General features: G+C 38.5%; 1 protein-coding gene across 2 annotated transcripts in view; it reads right to left on the bottom strand.

The window, feature by feature from the left end:
* Positions 1-17,047, bottom strand: part of LOC126260238 (myogenesis-regulating glycosidase-like) — a 557,090-nt gene that overhangs the window by 247,531 nt on the left and 292,512 nt on the right. The gene's annotated exons all lie outside the window — the stretch shown is intronic.

The following is a 17,047-nucleotide window of genomic DNA, read 5'->3' on the forward strand; positions in this document are numbered from 1 at the left end:
ACTTTGTAGTTTTTTTTCCATCTGTGTGTGACTTCTGTGTCCAATTTTCAAGTGAGTGTCGAATAATTCTTCCGCATGCACATAGTAGAAAATAGCACTATTGTCTTCACATACTGGTACAATAAGTTTCTCTATCACGTCAACTTCAATAATGTCGTATTTTCATAGCTGTCAATAGTTGATACTTTTGTGTGCTTTGCCTTGGCTTCTTTAAAGTCTTCTGTAACACAGCAGTATATGGATTTGGCTATTATTTGCTTTTTCTTGTGGCAGAGTATTCACAGTGTCCGACAACGTTCTTTTCACATCAGATGGTGGTTCCATATTTGCATGTACGCCAACTTCGTCCTTGTGATTACCCATGTAAAGCAGCCACGGGACGGCCTAAGGAAGAATAATACCAATAAATGCAACCAATGTACCGTTATATGGGATAGACTTACAGACCAAACCATGATATTCGATTGCTGGTATACCCCATTTAAAGGAAAACGTCAGGAAGCGTACACTGACCAGCCAGAGCATTGTGACCACCGATATACTGTCGATATAAAGCTGACCAGCCGACAGCAGCGTCACTAGGCGAGGAGTGGTTGTTAGACGCACGCACGGTGCTTGTGGTATCTGCGAGTGAGCTGTCCGTGTGTAGAATGGGGAATGCGCACGATCTGTCTGAGTTTGACAGAGTTCAGATCGTGATGAACCGGAGGCTCGGCGCGAGCATTTTGGAAACTGCACGAGTTTTCGAGTGTTCGAAGAGTGCAGCTGTGGTGAGTGTCATCAACACGTGGCGAAACAAAAGTGAAATCGCGTCCAGACGTCATGAGGCTAGGCAGTCACACCTTATTACCGACGTCGAACGTCGTAGGCTCGGCAGATTGGTTAAACAGGACAGACGATGAACTGTGGCGGAACTAACATCAGACCTTAATGTTGGGTAGAGTACACAGTGTCCGAACATACAGTGCAACAAACACTCCTAAAGATGGGGCTTTGCAGCCGGCGACCCATACATGTGACAGTGTTAACACCACGACATCGACAACTACGAATGAAATGGGCATTGTCGCTGGACGTTGGTGTAGTGGCAGAACTTTGCATAGTTTGATGAATCCCGATACCTCCTTCATCGTGCCGATGGGAGGGTACGAAGCCATCGTCTTCTTTGTCATCAGTACCGCTGGACGGGGAGAAACTAGCGACGGCTCCATGATGCGATGGGGAACATTCGTGTCGACATCCACGGGTCCAGTCGGGCTCATGCAAGGCACCATGACGGCCAAGGACCATTGTACACTGGTTGCAGACCACGTACACCCCTTCATGATGATCGTGTTTCCCGACAGCTGTGGTATTTTTCAACAAGATAATGCGGCATGTCAAAAGGCCAGGCGTGTGATGGAGTTGTTTGAGGAACACAGTGACGAGTTCCAATTGATGTGCTGGTTCCCCAACACGCCAGACCTCAACGCGACCAAACACATCTTGGATGTGATCGAACATGGCGTCAGAGCTCATCGCTTCCTTCCCCAGAATTTACGGGAAATAGGTGACTTGTCTGTAGATGCGGTGCCAGCTTTCTCCAGTGATCTACCAAGGCCTCATTGCTTCATGCCATAATGCATCAACACTGTTATCAATGCCAAAGGTGGACATACAGGCTATTAGGTAGGTGGTCAAAATGTTCTGGCCGATCAGTGTAAATATCACAAATAAAAACACAGTCATCCTGGTCATGCGACTTTCGCTTATCCAACCGACCATATAATGAAAACAGGGTGGTAGGAACCAAGGTAACTGTAGGAAATCATACAATTAATGTATTTTGCCAGTTTTAATGGTGGCATTTCATACTATCCGCTTCATCCAACATTCCATCTCATTCGACCAAGCCATAACGACTTCACGTGCTACGAAAGGGGCTCTACTTTATAGTGCATTATACCAGGAATCACCGTAGTACTCACAATGAAACCGATTTGTCAAAGTAAGTACAAGCCGCAGAGGAAGAACAAATAGCAGGAATTACTACAGTAACCACAATGAAACCTATTTGTGAAAAAAGAACAAGTCGCAGCCACAGAGGCGAGACCTTCTCCGAAAAGCAACAGCAGCCATGTGCATGGCACGCTTACTACTGAAAGCCACAGGAGTGCTACCTACAGCACATTGTTACATCATCACGTTGAACTTTGGCCAGTCATTTCCAGCTAATGAGCAAAATGGCCAGCCAAAGTAGCGTATACGCTGGTACTTTTGAGTAATCGGATCTTGGCCACAATTCTCAGCGAGGGTCGGAATGGCCGGTCAGTTTTCGAAATGGCTGCACTTAGGGCTTAGGCCGTAACATACTGCATACGAACTGGGGGCTGCTTGTACTGAAATCCTTGCTGCTCCTAGAACGCAACATGGCAGTCGAACTTTTCTAATCTTTCTGTATTTATGATACGTGAGGTCCAGAATTCAAATATATGTCTCCCAAAGCAGTTTGATGCTACTCTCAAAATTCTCGAAAAAGTCGACCTTCAAGGTCTACAACTACCCTTAAGATGCCAAAATAAGATGTATCTTTTCCAATTAACAGTTTATCTCTCTCGTAGAACGTTCGCACGCTTTATGGGGGCCTGTGTTGGATTCCAGGTGAAACTAAGTTTTTAAACAAAGCTGCACGTTCTATGAGCATTGCCTTGAAGCATAGAATACATAAATGGCACCAGACGCGTAATCGTCAGATCGAGTCTCGTTTCGGTCATTAGCTTTTTTCTTTTTGTCGAGTTCGGATACCTACAGCATTTAAACATAAAATTCATGAAATAGACACTCAACAGCCAGAACATTATGACCACCTTCTTAACAGCTTGTTAGTCCGTCTTTGGAATGAAATACATCACTGATTCTAGGTACCAGAAATTGGACACGTTGTTGGTAGGTTTGTGGAGGTTGTAACCTCCCCACAGAAAATTGAATGCCAATACTTAATGCAAATGGACCTAGAGCTAAGTGTAACCTCGCCACAACAAATTCTAAAAAAAACTATATTTATTAGTAATGGAGCCACAGCTAAGTGTGACCTTCCCACAGAAATTTTACAAACAATATTTATTAGAAATGGTGCCACAGCTAAGTATAAACTCCCCACAAGAATATTAATGGCAAGGACGATTAAATGAAAGCTCGCTATCTGACTCAAGTACAAGTTCCCATTAAATAATGAACGCTAATCCCATGATAATGAAACTGTAATGATAACCTAAACTCAATTCAACCGAAAAGTCGGTGTTTGCCCTGTGCGAAACGAGAATAAATTTCTTACCTTAGTGAAACTGCATGTCAAAATTCTGCTCTTATTGTTCTCTGGCGCTTGCATGAAAAGCATTGGAAGTACCTTTTAAAAATCTTTGTTAAAAGGAAATGGAAGGAAATTTGAATGATTGTCTCTAAAATTGGTTTTAAATCAAAATTATTATTGGGGGCGATTTTTGAAAGTTAAATTACAATGAGTGTTCGTTACATTATCTGATGAGCGCAAAGCTGCATGATTATTTATTTAAATAAAATTATACCTCATCCTGAATCTCGACCATTGCGATGCCGACGCCCGCCGACTGCTCTCCGCTACTGCTAGCAACCGACTCCAAGCACTACTGAGGACTGACTACTGCAGACTGACTGACTGCTCGCTACTGCGAGTCGAGCGCAACTGCTCTGGTCAGAGATTCTACAATGTCTCAGCATCGCTGCCGCACAACATACGTGTTTCATAACCCTCCACTGGGGGGGCAAAAATTTGGCAGCGATGGTGAGTCATTTGGACTTGCCATCGTAACAAATTTTTCCTTTAATTAACAAAATATTTAGATGTATCACATGAATTAAATGTTGTGCGCATGCACCGATTACAAAACATTACAGACAAGACAAAATATAAGTACAAAACAAATCAGGAAAGATGTATATACAAATTATTTGACAGATAACAAAGTGTACACACACTAAAAAATTCTTTAGCAGTTTCATAACAGGCAAAAAAAAAAATCATGTTGACAAGTGTCATGAGTGCACATGCACTGCAGTGGAGAACATATCAGTAAAAGACGAAATGTATATACAAGAGTAACAAATGACATAAATCATAAAAGGTATACAGAATGAACACAAATCATATCGAAAATTGAGAAGAGTGCACAGGCACTGTAGTTCAGTTGAAAACATATTCACATAAGTGCACATGCACTGAGAACTTTTGAACATTTTTATAACAAATAAACGCAAGAGTAGAAAAAATCATCAAATCACAAAAAGTATATAGATGACAAGAGTGCACACATACTGCACTTCAAAACAAATCGAAAATGTCTTTAGTATTTTGACAACAAATGGCAAAAATCATGTCGACAAGTGACACAAGTGTACTCGCACTAGAGTTCAACAAATCGAGAAAAAATGTATATGCCATGAACATAAATGGTGTTAGTAAAAAATGATTTTCACTATTAGGATAGGAAAGGAAGGATTGCATCATGGTTGTAGCACTTTAGTTTGCACATAGCTGCACTGAAAGTCCATATCTTTCCACAGAATCACAACTAAGTGATACAATCTGCAGTTCCGTTCCCAGAAGTATTTATCAGCGTATCAAGACAGTGAAACGTCGTAGTATTATTCCATGCTATCATTTGGCAGTACATCAGGTACACCAAACAGTGGGACCATAATAACGTCTTCTTCGCTTACGGTGGTGGACAGCATGTCGTGTCAACACCACGCTCTTAAGAGGCACACCAACGTAGAATTAGTGCAAAACCAAATATAGTGCTCCATGATTAGGAGGATGTATATGACAAATGGATATTACAGTAATTCAGGTAGTTAGGTCAGAAGGTGAAGGACATTAACTAACACACAAGTCTTGATTAGTGATTACATAAGTAGTTTGCGGTATCCATACTCTAGTCATTGAACATTTCTGTACCATGTATTTTAATATTACAGAACATGTTCATAAAAAGTCTTAATTATAGGCACTCAGTGGCCAGCAAGTATTGAATAGTATAAAACATTAGTCATCATTCAGTATTATTCATATCATTAAGAAATCATCATTAGAAAAATGTTAATTACAATCATAGCATTAATAAGCATGGGCATTATAAGTAATTACATTAATTATGGGCACTCAGTGGCCAGCAAGTATTGAATAGTATAAAACATTATTCATCATTCAGTATTATTCATATCATTAAGAAATCATCATTAGAAAAATGTTAATTACAATCATAGCATTAATAAGCATGGGCATTATAGGTAATTACATTAATTATGGGCACTCAGTGGCCAGCAAGTATTGAATAGTATAAAACATTAGTCATCATTCAGTATTATTCATATCATTAAGAAATCATTATTAAAAAATCAGTTAATTACAGTCATAGCATTAATAATCATGGGCATAATAAGTAATTACATTAATTATGGGCACTCAGTGGCCAGCAAGTATTGAATAGTATAAAACATCATATAATTAAGAAATCATTATTAAAAAATCTGTTAATTACAATCATAGCATTAATAAGCATGGGCATTATAAGTAATTACATTAAATATGGGCACTCAGTGGCCAGCAAGTATTGAATAGTACAAAACATTAGTAGCATTAATAAGCATGGGCATAATAAGTACTCTCATTACAATAGATAGTAGCAATTATGTTTAGGTATCATTAAGAAGTCATTATTCAAGTGACATACAATTCAGAGCTGATCAGTGTTATTCAGAATTATCATAAACTAGTGACATTATCTGGGACTGTTAATACATTTTGTTTTTTCTGCTAGCAATGCATTGCTTTGGGTAATTATAAGGGAAAGCAGGAAGAAATAAGAGAAAAAATTGCTTCTAGGTTGTTCCTATAAATGAAAAGATTGTGTAACGTCATTCGTCATGAGTCAGCTGTAGCAAGGTTATCACATTTATAAATGATAGACACAAGTGGGTAAGAAAAATGCAAGTACTAGAACAGGTATAATAAGTAACAAGTTTAGTAAGTATCATAAAAAGCTTCTCCTGAAAGAAAAATACAAAATGGATTATTGAGCTGAAAGAAGAAACGCAGACTATGCTGAAAAGTAGTGAACTTCGAATTAACAGGTAGTGAAATGTGTATAAAAAATGTGTTCCATAGCTGTCCTTTCCAAAACCTTCAGTCATCCTACTACGCAATATAACACCTGCTGTCAAAGTAAACTGCAACAAATACTTAAATAACTACATAGCATAAATACATAACTTCAACATTATCCTCATCTGTAAAGAAAAACTTCATTATTCATATCATCATAACTCCATCATTATCATCACCTGTAAACAAAAACTTCATTATTCATAGTACCATATTCTTCATCATTGTTCATTATCAGCATTCATTATCATCTGCAAAAATCATATCATTATTCATCACACAACTATTCCTTATCCCTAGCATATTTCATCACTTAAAACTAAGATGTGTAGTTCTGTCTGACAGCTTGCATCAATCGCCTTGTATTCTGAAAGAAAAAATTAGTTAAGACTGCTATTCTGCGATGTGTATAATATATTCTGGTTAATGCTTGTTAATTCTGATCCATTTACTCGTCCTCATTAGCTTATTGCATCTTCTTTCGTTTATTCCATAGGTGAAATTCCCACTTCTGTTTAATTCATTTCCTGTACGCATCATTTATTTCTGAAATTGATGAACAAAGATTAATGTCTTGCATTTAAATCATATACCCATTAAATAGTGACTGGTTAATGGTGACTCAATTAAGCATACAACATAACATGACAGAAAACGTAATATCTCAAAGCACAGACAGTGTTTAAAGGCAAAAAGTGTACAGAGAATATCGTAATGCAGCAGCAAAAAAGGAAAATGTAAAACAGTCACGATGTTGAGATATCACAAGGCAAAATGTCAAAGTCAAATGGTGTGTGTTATACCTTAACTAGTTCACATTGCATACAAACAAAACATGAAAACAATCGTACATACATAAGAAAGACAAAATGTGACATTCGTTGTGTTCAGCTTATATGTAGTGTAGTTAATAGATGCGATAATTAAAGACTTCAATGGAGAGAGAATTTGATAAAATTAATGCGTCATTATAGAGAATTGCATAATTATTCATAAAATGCGTAAGTTCATCTGAAAAAATGCACGGTCTAGTGTGTAACGACAAGAAGAGCGACCTGCTAACCTTACCTTGCCGGGCACTTGCCAAGAAAAAAATACGATAATGATCAGTAATTAGTAATGTCAATATAATTGCATAAGTGGTCATAAAATGTGTAAGTTCATCTGAAAAAATGTGCACGGTCTGATGTGTAACGACAAGAAAAGCGACCTGCTAACCTTACCTTGCCGGGCACTTGCCAAGAAAAAATACGATAATCATCAGTAATTAGTCATGTGAATATAATTGCATAAGTGGTCATAAAATGTGTAAACGGCCTCATAGCATGTTACATCGTAAAGTGGTTTCATTCGATAAAGGGTTTAATGTTTGACACATGATGGTTGCCTTTCGATTTTCTGGTTCTCAGAGTTTCGACGTGTACAACATTGGGGTGAGGAATGCTGCGAATCCGATATGGACCTGCGTATAGAAGTTCAAATTTACTGCACTTACCTTTTAATTTGCTGGATAAATAGTGTGTACGTACTAATATCTTCTGTCCAACGTGAAAGTCTCGGTGTCTACAAACCTGTTTTTGCTGTCTTCTCCGGCGCTCTGCGGCACGTTTGATGTTGTTCAGCGCAATGTCAATTATTTCGTGGTGTCGTAATCGACGAGATGTAGGAAATGTTACTAATTCTTTGATTTTGTTTGGTGGTTCAACGTTTTTCAGTATAACAGACGGAGGTAGCATAGTGGATTCATTTGGAATGGAATTAATTACATCTTGGAATGAGTGTATGTGTGTGTCCCAATTAACATGTCTTTTGTGGCAGTATATTCTACACAGTTTACCAATTTCTTTCATTAATCGTTCACAAGGGTTCGAAGAAGCGTGGTACTTGGATATATAGATCGGAGAAATGTTTCTAACTCGTAACATGCGTGTCCATATAGTAGAACGAAATTGTGATCCATTGTCAGAAATTACTTTCATCACATGTCCTACATGAAATAAGAAATGCTTTACAAATGCTTTCGAAACAGTTTTGGCAGTAGCTTTACGTAACGGAGTGAAAGTAACAAATTTTGAAGTGAGTTCAACAGCGACAAAGATGTAGCAAAAACCTCTGTTAGTTCTCGGAATTGGACCAAAAATGTCTACTGCGGCCATATGTCTTAATTTAACAGGTACAATGGGGTATAATGGAGGAATATGTGAAGTGGTGTCAGACTTAGCTTTCTGGCAAATTTTGCATGACGCTAAAACTCGTCGTATACGTTTTTCCATGTTTGAAAAATAACAGTTCTGTCTCAGTATAAGAAAACATTTTCTTGCTCCGTAATGTGCATAACTTAAATGAGTGTACCAGATTAATTTGTTAACAAGTTCGTCAGGAATGCATAATAACCAATTGTTGCTGTCTGGATGAGAGCGGCGAAACAGAATGTCATTGCGTACAGTGTAGTGGTTCCTAATCGTAACATTATTCTTATCTTGCCAAAGGTGTTTAATTTCTTTCCACACATTGTCTTTACTTTGCTCTCGTGCTATGTCCTGTAATGACGATGAAATAAAATTTTCAAATGCAACTTGTTGAATGTACATGACGCTGAAATTTGCTTTGCAGAAGTTGGTTGCTACGTCTTGCTGATTGTTGCTGAGAGAACGAGATAATGCGTCTGCTATTACATTTTGTGTGCCGGGAATGTGAACTATTGTAAAATCAAATTCCTGTAAATAAAGTTTCCATCTGCTTAATCTGTCGTGAGTAAATTTAGCTGAAAGTAAAAATTGTATAGCTCTGTGATCTGTGTAAACGGTGGTATGTCTGCCATAAAGAAAGTGCCTAAATCTCGTAAAAGCCCATACAACACATAATGTTTCTAGTTCAGTAACGGAATAATTTCGTTCAGCAGGTGAGAGAATGCGACTAGCAAATGCGATGTTTTTAATTACTGTAGAACCATCTTCTTCAATTTCCTGAAAAATGTGTACGCCTAAAGCTGTGTTGGAACTGTCGGTGGCAATGGAAAAATTTCGAGTAAGATCTGGGTGCGATAAAAGTGGAGCATTCAACAAAGCATGTTTCAGGTTCACGAATTCAGAATGTGCTTGCTTATCCCATGACCAAATAGTGTTTTTACCTGTTAATTGGCATAATCTAGGCGTGTCTAAAGCAGAGTGATGAATAAATTTACGAAAAAAGTTAATTAACCCCAAAAAGCTGCGTAATTGTTTCTTCGTTGTGGGAACAGTAATGTCACGTAGAGCTTGAAGTTTTTCTGGATCAGGCGCAATGCCTTCTGCTGAAATTACGTGTCCAAGAAATTTTATAGAAGTTTTACCAAAATGTGATTTACTGAGATTCACTGTAAGTCCTTGTGCATGGAAAGTTTGCAATAGTCGTTCTAAAATCAGATTATGTTCAGACCAGTTAGCTTCTGCGATAAGAATGTCATCTACGTACGTCGTAATTCTGTCTTTCAGTTCTGTCGGAAGTATTGTGTTCAAACCGCGAATAAAAGCTGCAGAGGAAATAGTTAAGCCGAATGGTAATTTGCAAAATTGATAACAGTCACCAAAACAGAGAAAAGCTGTATACTTTCTGCAATTCGGATGAAGTTGTATTTGCCAAAATCCCGATTTCAAATCTAATGTGGAATAAATAGCTGTACCGTGAAATTTCTGTAGTAGTTCTTCTAATGTCTGTGGTCGATCTGTTTCATTAATAATAATGTCATTAATGTGACGTGAATCAAGTACGAGGCGAAGTGAGCCATCTTTTTTCTTAACAATATGTAGCGGGTTTATGTACGGACTAACTGCTGGTTCAATAATTCCTTGATCGAGCATATCCTGCAATTCTTTTTTAACTTGTTCTCTATGAATATACGGAATAGGATAATGCTTAGCTTTAAATGTGTCGTGCTGTTTGACTTGAAATTCATACATAAATCCGGACATAGTACCAGGAATGTTGTCGAAAACTGGAGCTTGCTGTAAAAGAATTTTGTGCAATTGCGTTCGTTCGTCGTCTGTATTTGCACTGCTTTGTTTAACTTTATCTGAAATCATCTGCATAACGTCGTAGTCAGCTTCGTCTGGAGTGTTATAATTATGTACGTACGTATCCGTGAACAATGTGGAATTACAGTCTATGTTACGTGATACTGAAATGACCTCTGTACAATTAATTGTTTCCTCTTCTGATGATAATGAGTGCTGAAATTCTAAAGCCAATTGCACATTTTCGTCCTTCAACATTAAATAAGAATTTTGAAAGTCAACCACTGCGTCGTGTTGTACGAGAAAATTAGTACCTAAAATTACGTCTGTTGTCAACAAGGGAACAATCCAAAAATTTGAGTGAAAAGTATGACCTCCAATACAAAATGATAAATGCGTCTGAAATTTAACGTCTACTCCTTTACTCGATACTGCTCCTTTTACTTTCGTTTTGCCTAAAGGTAATGTAGGATAAGTATTCTCTTTGTTGCACTCGTTAAAAGTTTCCTCATTAATAACTGACATAGGTGATCCGGAATCAATTACCGCTGAAAATTTCGATGAACCAATTTTAATTTCGATGACAGGATGTGAAATAGTTTTCTGAACAACTGGTTTTTCCTGCAAAAGAGTGTCTCTGATGTCGTCAAACGTAATTACATTCTCGTGAACAACATTTTGCGTGTCAAAACTAGTGCTTGTGTTATTGGAAGATGCGTCCCGTACAGTATCTAGTCAGATTCTATCAGACGTGTTATTATTATCAGGAGGATGTTGTGGCATTTCTACAATTTGAACAGTTCTATTACTTCTTCCAGACGTGTTACGCTCTGGATGGTACCTACTATCGGGTTCATTCATGAGAATATGTTCTTGCGGATGATTTTGCTGTTGGTAAGATCGACTGTTGTTAGATGTACGCTGAAAATTCTCGTCATTATTTTTACGCCTGTCGTAATAGTCATTCCTATACGGTGTATTGCGATAGGAATTGAAATACTGTCTTCTCTGTACGTAGTTATTTCCTTGCTGCCGTGCGTCACTATTTGTTGGATCTGGGACTATACGTGCACGCGGCGAAACATTGTAGTTGGGTTGACCTTGTGCATTACATTGTTGGTTATGTATTCCAACCGGCTGACTTTCATGCTGTTGTGGTGGAAAACGTCTATTGTTACTAAAAGGTGGTTCCTGTTGCTGAAAGTTTTGATGATGTTGATAATGAGAATTTTGTCTGCTGTTAAAGTTCTGGTAGTTGTCGTTCCTAAAGCGTCTGTTATTTTTCCTATTGAAATTACGTCCCTGATCATAATTACTGTAAGTTTGTTGACCTTGGTTATTATACGAAAAGTTTTTATTTACAAAAGAATAATCAGATTGTTGTACTTCTAAGAGTTGTAACAGATCTCTGAATGCTGAAATATTTTCCTTTTGCTGACCCGTTAGAAGTGAAACTCTTAATGACCGTGGTAACTTAGAAATGCATAATTGTATAAGTGCAGATTCACTATAAGGCTCACTTAAATACTGGTTCTGTTGCACCATGTGCTCAAAAAATTGCATGACACTGGGAAAATTTGTGTTCTCATAATTTGGCAAACTAATTAGCTGATCTTTAATTCCGCGCTGTGTCGTCTTCGACCAGTACGCTGACAGAAAAGCATTCTGAAATTCCTCTACTGAATAACATTGTCTCGCGATCGGCCTCATACGAGTTGCCGGTTCGCCTTCCAAAAAGCTGCAAATAAATTCAAGTTTGTGTGTTACAGGCCAAGTCGGTGGAAAAGCAAAGCTAAATTGTTGTATCCAATCTAGCGGGTGAATCTGTGCTCTGTCGTTTTTAAATACTTTAAACTTTCTCACTGACAGAAAATGTTTGTAATCGAAATTATCGTCTCTGTGTGATGGAACAGGTTCATGGTTGTAAGAGAATCTGTTGAACTGTGATTGTTCGGAATCAAAGTCGGGTGCTCTTTGTAGATTACCCAAATTGCACGCGTTGCGCGAATCTGACAAATGTTCGCAAAGTGGCGTCTGCTGTGATGCGTTATTAACCGAAATATTTTTCATCTCTGTTACTTCCTGCTGTAAACTTGACAGTTTTCTACGCAACGTGTTATTAGACGAATCGATTTCATTAATTGTTTGCTGTAAATTTTGAAATTCAGTTGTTTGACTAAATGAAACCGGTGAAATGTCGTCTGATTTGCTGTCATTAGTACTTTCAATAGCATCAATACGACTGGCCAATTCATCATATTTTTCAGTCAGTGTTTTTGCCTGATCATCGTTTTTAGAATCGGACGCATTAATCTGTTTTTGCAACTTACGTGTAATTTCGTTCAGTTTTTTAACGTCAACTTTGACGACATCGGAATCCTGTGTTATTTCTAATTCTTCAAATCTGTCTGTCACTGCCTGAATATCTACTGCGTGTGTATCTGTTTTTGATTTAAGATCAGAAATTTCATCACGTAATTCCGCGTTCAACTGTTTGATGGAATTAATTTCCTCGGACACTGTGGCAATATTATTGTCTACGTATGTTTTTGCTTTTGCAAACATTTTACGTTTGTCTTCTTGTCTCTGAGCTGTGATTGTTTCCATTACTTGTCGTTTCACTTTATTTTGATCCTGAATAAATTTGCGGAAACGCGTATCACTGTTTTCTATGTGAAGACTAAGACGTTCGTTAATTTGAGAGTTCTGTTGCTCGAATTTCGCATCAATCTTTTCATCCATTTTGCGCGAAAGTTCTACCGTCATTGCTTTAAACTCGTCGCGTAATTGTGTAGTTTTTTCAGAGCATTGTTTAGCGACTCCGCTAATTTCGTCTCTGAGTGTTTCTGTTGTGGCTGTTTGCATTTCCCTTAATTCTTGAGCAACAGACCTAATTTCTTCGCTACTTTTTCGTGAACAAGCCTCAATTTCTTCGCGTAACTGTTCCTTAGTGTCATGGCACTGCGCGGCAACGGCTCTAATTTGTTCACTTAACTGTCTGGAATTGTTATCTAATTTTTCATTTAACTGTCTGGAATTGTTATCTAATTTTTCATTTAACTGTCTGGAATTGTTATCTAATTTTTCATTTAAGTGTTGTTTAAGGTTTTCGTTATCTTGTTTGTTCTGTTCTCTAAGTTGTTTGAGATTTACATCATTGTTATCTAATTTTTCACTAAGTTTGTCTTGTTTTTCATTCTGTTGTTTCTCCATTTGTCGTAAAAATGCCATAATTTGATCCAAGCCAAAATTGCCGGCGCTATTCTCGGTGCTGTTTAATGCTGGATCTGGAATTGTCTCGCTTTCTGTAACCATTTGGTTATTCTGAGATTTACAAAAAGGTTTGCCATTCGAATTTACACTGTCGGTCATTATTTCGGAATTAAATGGATCCGTCGTACTTTCAGTACACTGTCCATTTTCTTTAGACAAATTTGTCTGTTCGTCACGTGAATTTAGTAAACCGGTTGTGTTAGGCTGGGCAGCGCTCATTACAATAGAGCCTCCCGCGTCATTGATTGTCGTCAAATCAACAGAAGACATAACCGAGTTCGTTTGTTCATCATTAAGACAAAAGTCATCATTAGTGGTTGGAACGCACTGACTGTTAGTGAACGCAGGATTGTCATCATTACACTGCGTGTCACTTGTCCTATCGGTAGAGTTGTTCGAATCGGTGATTTCATTCACAATACCTCGCGATACACTATTCACAGTCTTTCGCGGCATTTTAACAATAATCACAAATATTCACAAAACAAATAAGCACAAATGCAAAAAGCAACAAACAAAATTACAACAGAGCAACAAATTGCCGTTGACCTGTAGAAAGAAAGTCACAAGATTAGTAAAAGCGTTACGCCAAATACTAATTATATTTAAGCAAATAAGAGCAGATATCTGACTGTTTTTCAAAAGATTCTCTACGAAATACGATCCTGGCAGGGTCGCCAAGTGTAACCTCCCCACAGAAAATTGAATGCCAATACTTAATGCAAATGGACCTAGAGCTAAGTGTAACCTCGCCACAACAAATTCTAAAAAAAACTATATTTATTAGTAATGGAGCCACAGCTAAGTGTGACCTTCCCACAGAAATTTTACAAACAATATTTATTAGAAATGGTGCCACAGCTAAGTATAAACTCCCCACAAGAATATTAATGGCAAGGACGATTAAATGAAAGCTCGCTATCTGACTCAAGTACAAGTTCCCATTAAATAATGAACGCTAATCCCATGATAATGAAACTGTAATGATAACCTAAACTCAATTCAACCGAAAAGTCGGTGTTTGCCCTGTGCGAAACGAGAATAAATTTCTTACCTTAGTGAAACTGCATGTCAAAATTCTGCTCTTATTGTTCTCTGGCGCTTGCATGAAAAGCATTGGAAGTACCTTTTAAAAATCTTTGTTAAAAGGAAATGGAAGGAAATTTGAATGATTGTCTCTAAAATTGGTTTTAAATCAAAATTATTATTGGGGGCGATTTTTGAAAGTTAAATTACAATGAGTGTTCGTTACATTATCTGATGAGCGCAAAGCTGCATGATTATTTATTTAAATAAAATTATACCTCATCCTGAATCTCGACCATTGCGATGCCGACGCCCGCCGACTGCTCTCCGCTACTGCTAGCAACCGACTCCAAGCACTACTGAGGACTGACTACTGCAGACTGACTGACTGCTCGCTACTGCGAGTCGAGCGCAACTGCTCTGGTCAGAGATTCTACAATGTCTCAGCATCGCTGCCGCACAACATACGTGTTTCAAGGTATGTGGCACAAAATGTCTATGCACACGCCGCGTTATTCGTTTATTTGCGTATGCGGTGATGGCACCCGATAGCGACCCAGATGGGTTCCATAGGGTATACATCAGGCGAAATTGGTCACCGAGACATGAACGTAAGTTCACTATAATGCTCCTCAAACCACTGTTGCACGTTTCTGGTTCCGAGACACGAACAGTTATACTGCTGAGAGACGACATCGCTGTGCATGAAGACATCAGACATGAAAGGATGCAGGTGGTTCACAGCTGACAGATGTCTTCGATGATTGCTACCGCAGGTGCCAACCAAGTGCAGGAGAATGTCTCCTACTGATCCGACCAACCCGCGCCCGTGGCGCGCTGCACGTTTCGTGTTGCCGTTCGCCTCGATGAAGTCATCTGGGGGGGGGGGGGGACTACCGTCGACCTAGTGAAGCAAACATGTGGTTCACCCGAAGAGCCGACACATTTCCATTAATCGACAGTCGAATTCCGATGGTCTCGTGCCCAGTGCAATCGTAAGTGACAATGTCGTTCGGTAAATGTGTGAACACGTAGAAGAGGTCAGCTGCAGAACTTAATGTTCTACAATGTACGGTGAACGGTGTGCTCCGAAACACTTGTGCTTGCACCAGCATTGTGCTCTTTCGGCAAACAGCCACAGATCACCATCAATCCTAATTAGAGAGCAGACAGGCTTCTGAACCCCAGAAGTCGTAAGGGTGATCCCCGTGCCTGTGTGCTCCGCTTACATACCTTGATTACCTGTTAGGTGCCCGCAAAGCCACCAGGCGGCATCCAGCTTCGCGGTTGGTAGTGCTTATAATGTTTTGGCTGATCAATGGATGATAATTAACACGTGTCATTTTTATGAAAAATGCAGGTCTCTTATTTCTAATTACATATCCAGTTTTCATTTCAAACAAAAATTCTTAATTACCCATTTTCTAAAACATTTTAATAAATATTGTGTAACTAAAAATGGTAAATTAAACTTTTTCTATCTCTTCGTGTTTTACGCTTCCCATATATGCTCACTGAACATGCACCTATGTTCAAAAATTTGACTCTGCCAGGTTACGAACGCAGCCGCCACCCCACTTGTCAGACGAACACAGCACGACATAGCCACACAGCTTGGTGAAAGACCACGACCTTCGTTTAGCACATTAAAAATGGTTGGAAAATCTCAAACTTTATTTCCTCGATTATTTTTGAGAGTTGCATCGTACTTCTTCGGGAGAGGTATATTTCAGTTCACAGCTTAACGTACCATAAATATAAAAATTTACAAATGTCATATTCCCGCGTAGTCCTCGTTAGACTGGCGTTCTGCTTTGACAACTCAACAGTAAATATCGGCGGGAGCGCACTCACGTCGGACAAAGCGGCAAACAATTTTCGTAACAAATTTTCCTTTGTAACGCTTTGACTGTTGAATTTGGGAAATTGTTTCTAAAATATGACAATATTAAGACGTACGGTAGGAAACGATGTCTTGCAGTTCATCATCTTCGTATGTCCTATTTTCGAGTGCATTAAGCAACGAAAACTTAATCTGATTCATAATGCATTCGCTATCAGTTCTGCCACAGAGACCACAAAATAGGCCCTATTGGAAAGCTATTCTTCAGTTGTCTTCTATACCCTACGATTTACGTTTACTTTCCAGACTATCTTTTCCGCTTTACGACTTATGTATTAATATCTTATGCCGACTGTGTAGTTACTGTTAACAAATGCTCCCGAACATGTTTAGATCCATCGAAACAACTTTACCAAACAAAATTCAGTTACCGACGATGATGGACACTTCAAAACATCAAAAACTCAGATATCTGAGTATTGTGTTCGATATGAATACTGTTGAAAACTTCGCAGTATAAGTAGTGAAAGTAGGGACCAGTTTTCAGCAGCAGATACTGTTTCAACGGCACTGTAAAAATAGAAATGCTTCTTATGTACCGTTAGAATGAATTTTGTCCTGCTGGAATAGAACTCATAGCGAAAATTCGTTTGGGAGCTAAAATTATTTTTAACGCGTATTGTGGACTTTTCTCTAGCAACAGATAAAGCAGTTCGTACTTTATATCACCTGATC

The sequence above is a fragment of the Schistocerca nitens genome, chromosome 5, assembly GCF_023898315.1.
Source record: "Schistocerca nitens isolate TAMUIC-IGC-003100 chromosome 5, iqSchNite1.1, whole genome shotgun sequence".
In the NCBI taxonomy this organism is placed as follows: domain Eukaryota; kingdom Metazoa; phylum Arthropoda; class Insecta; order Orthoptera; family Acrididae; genus Schistocerca; species Schistocerca nitens.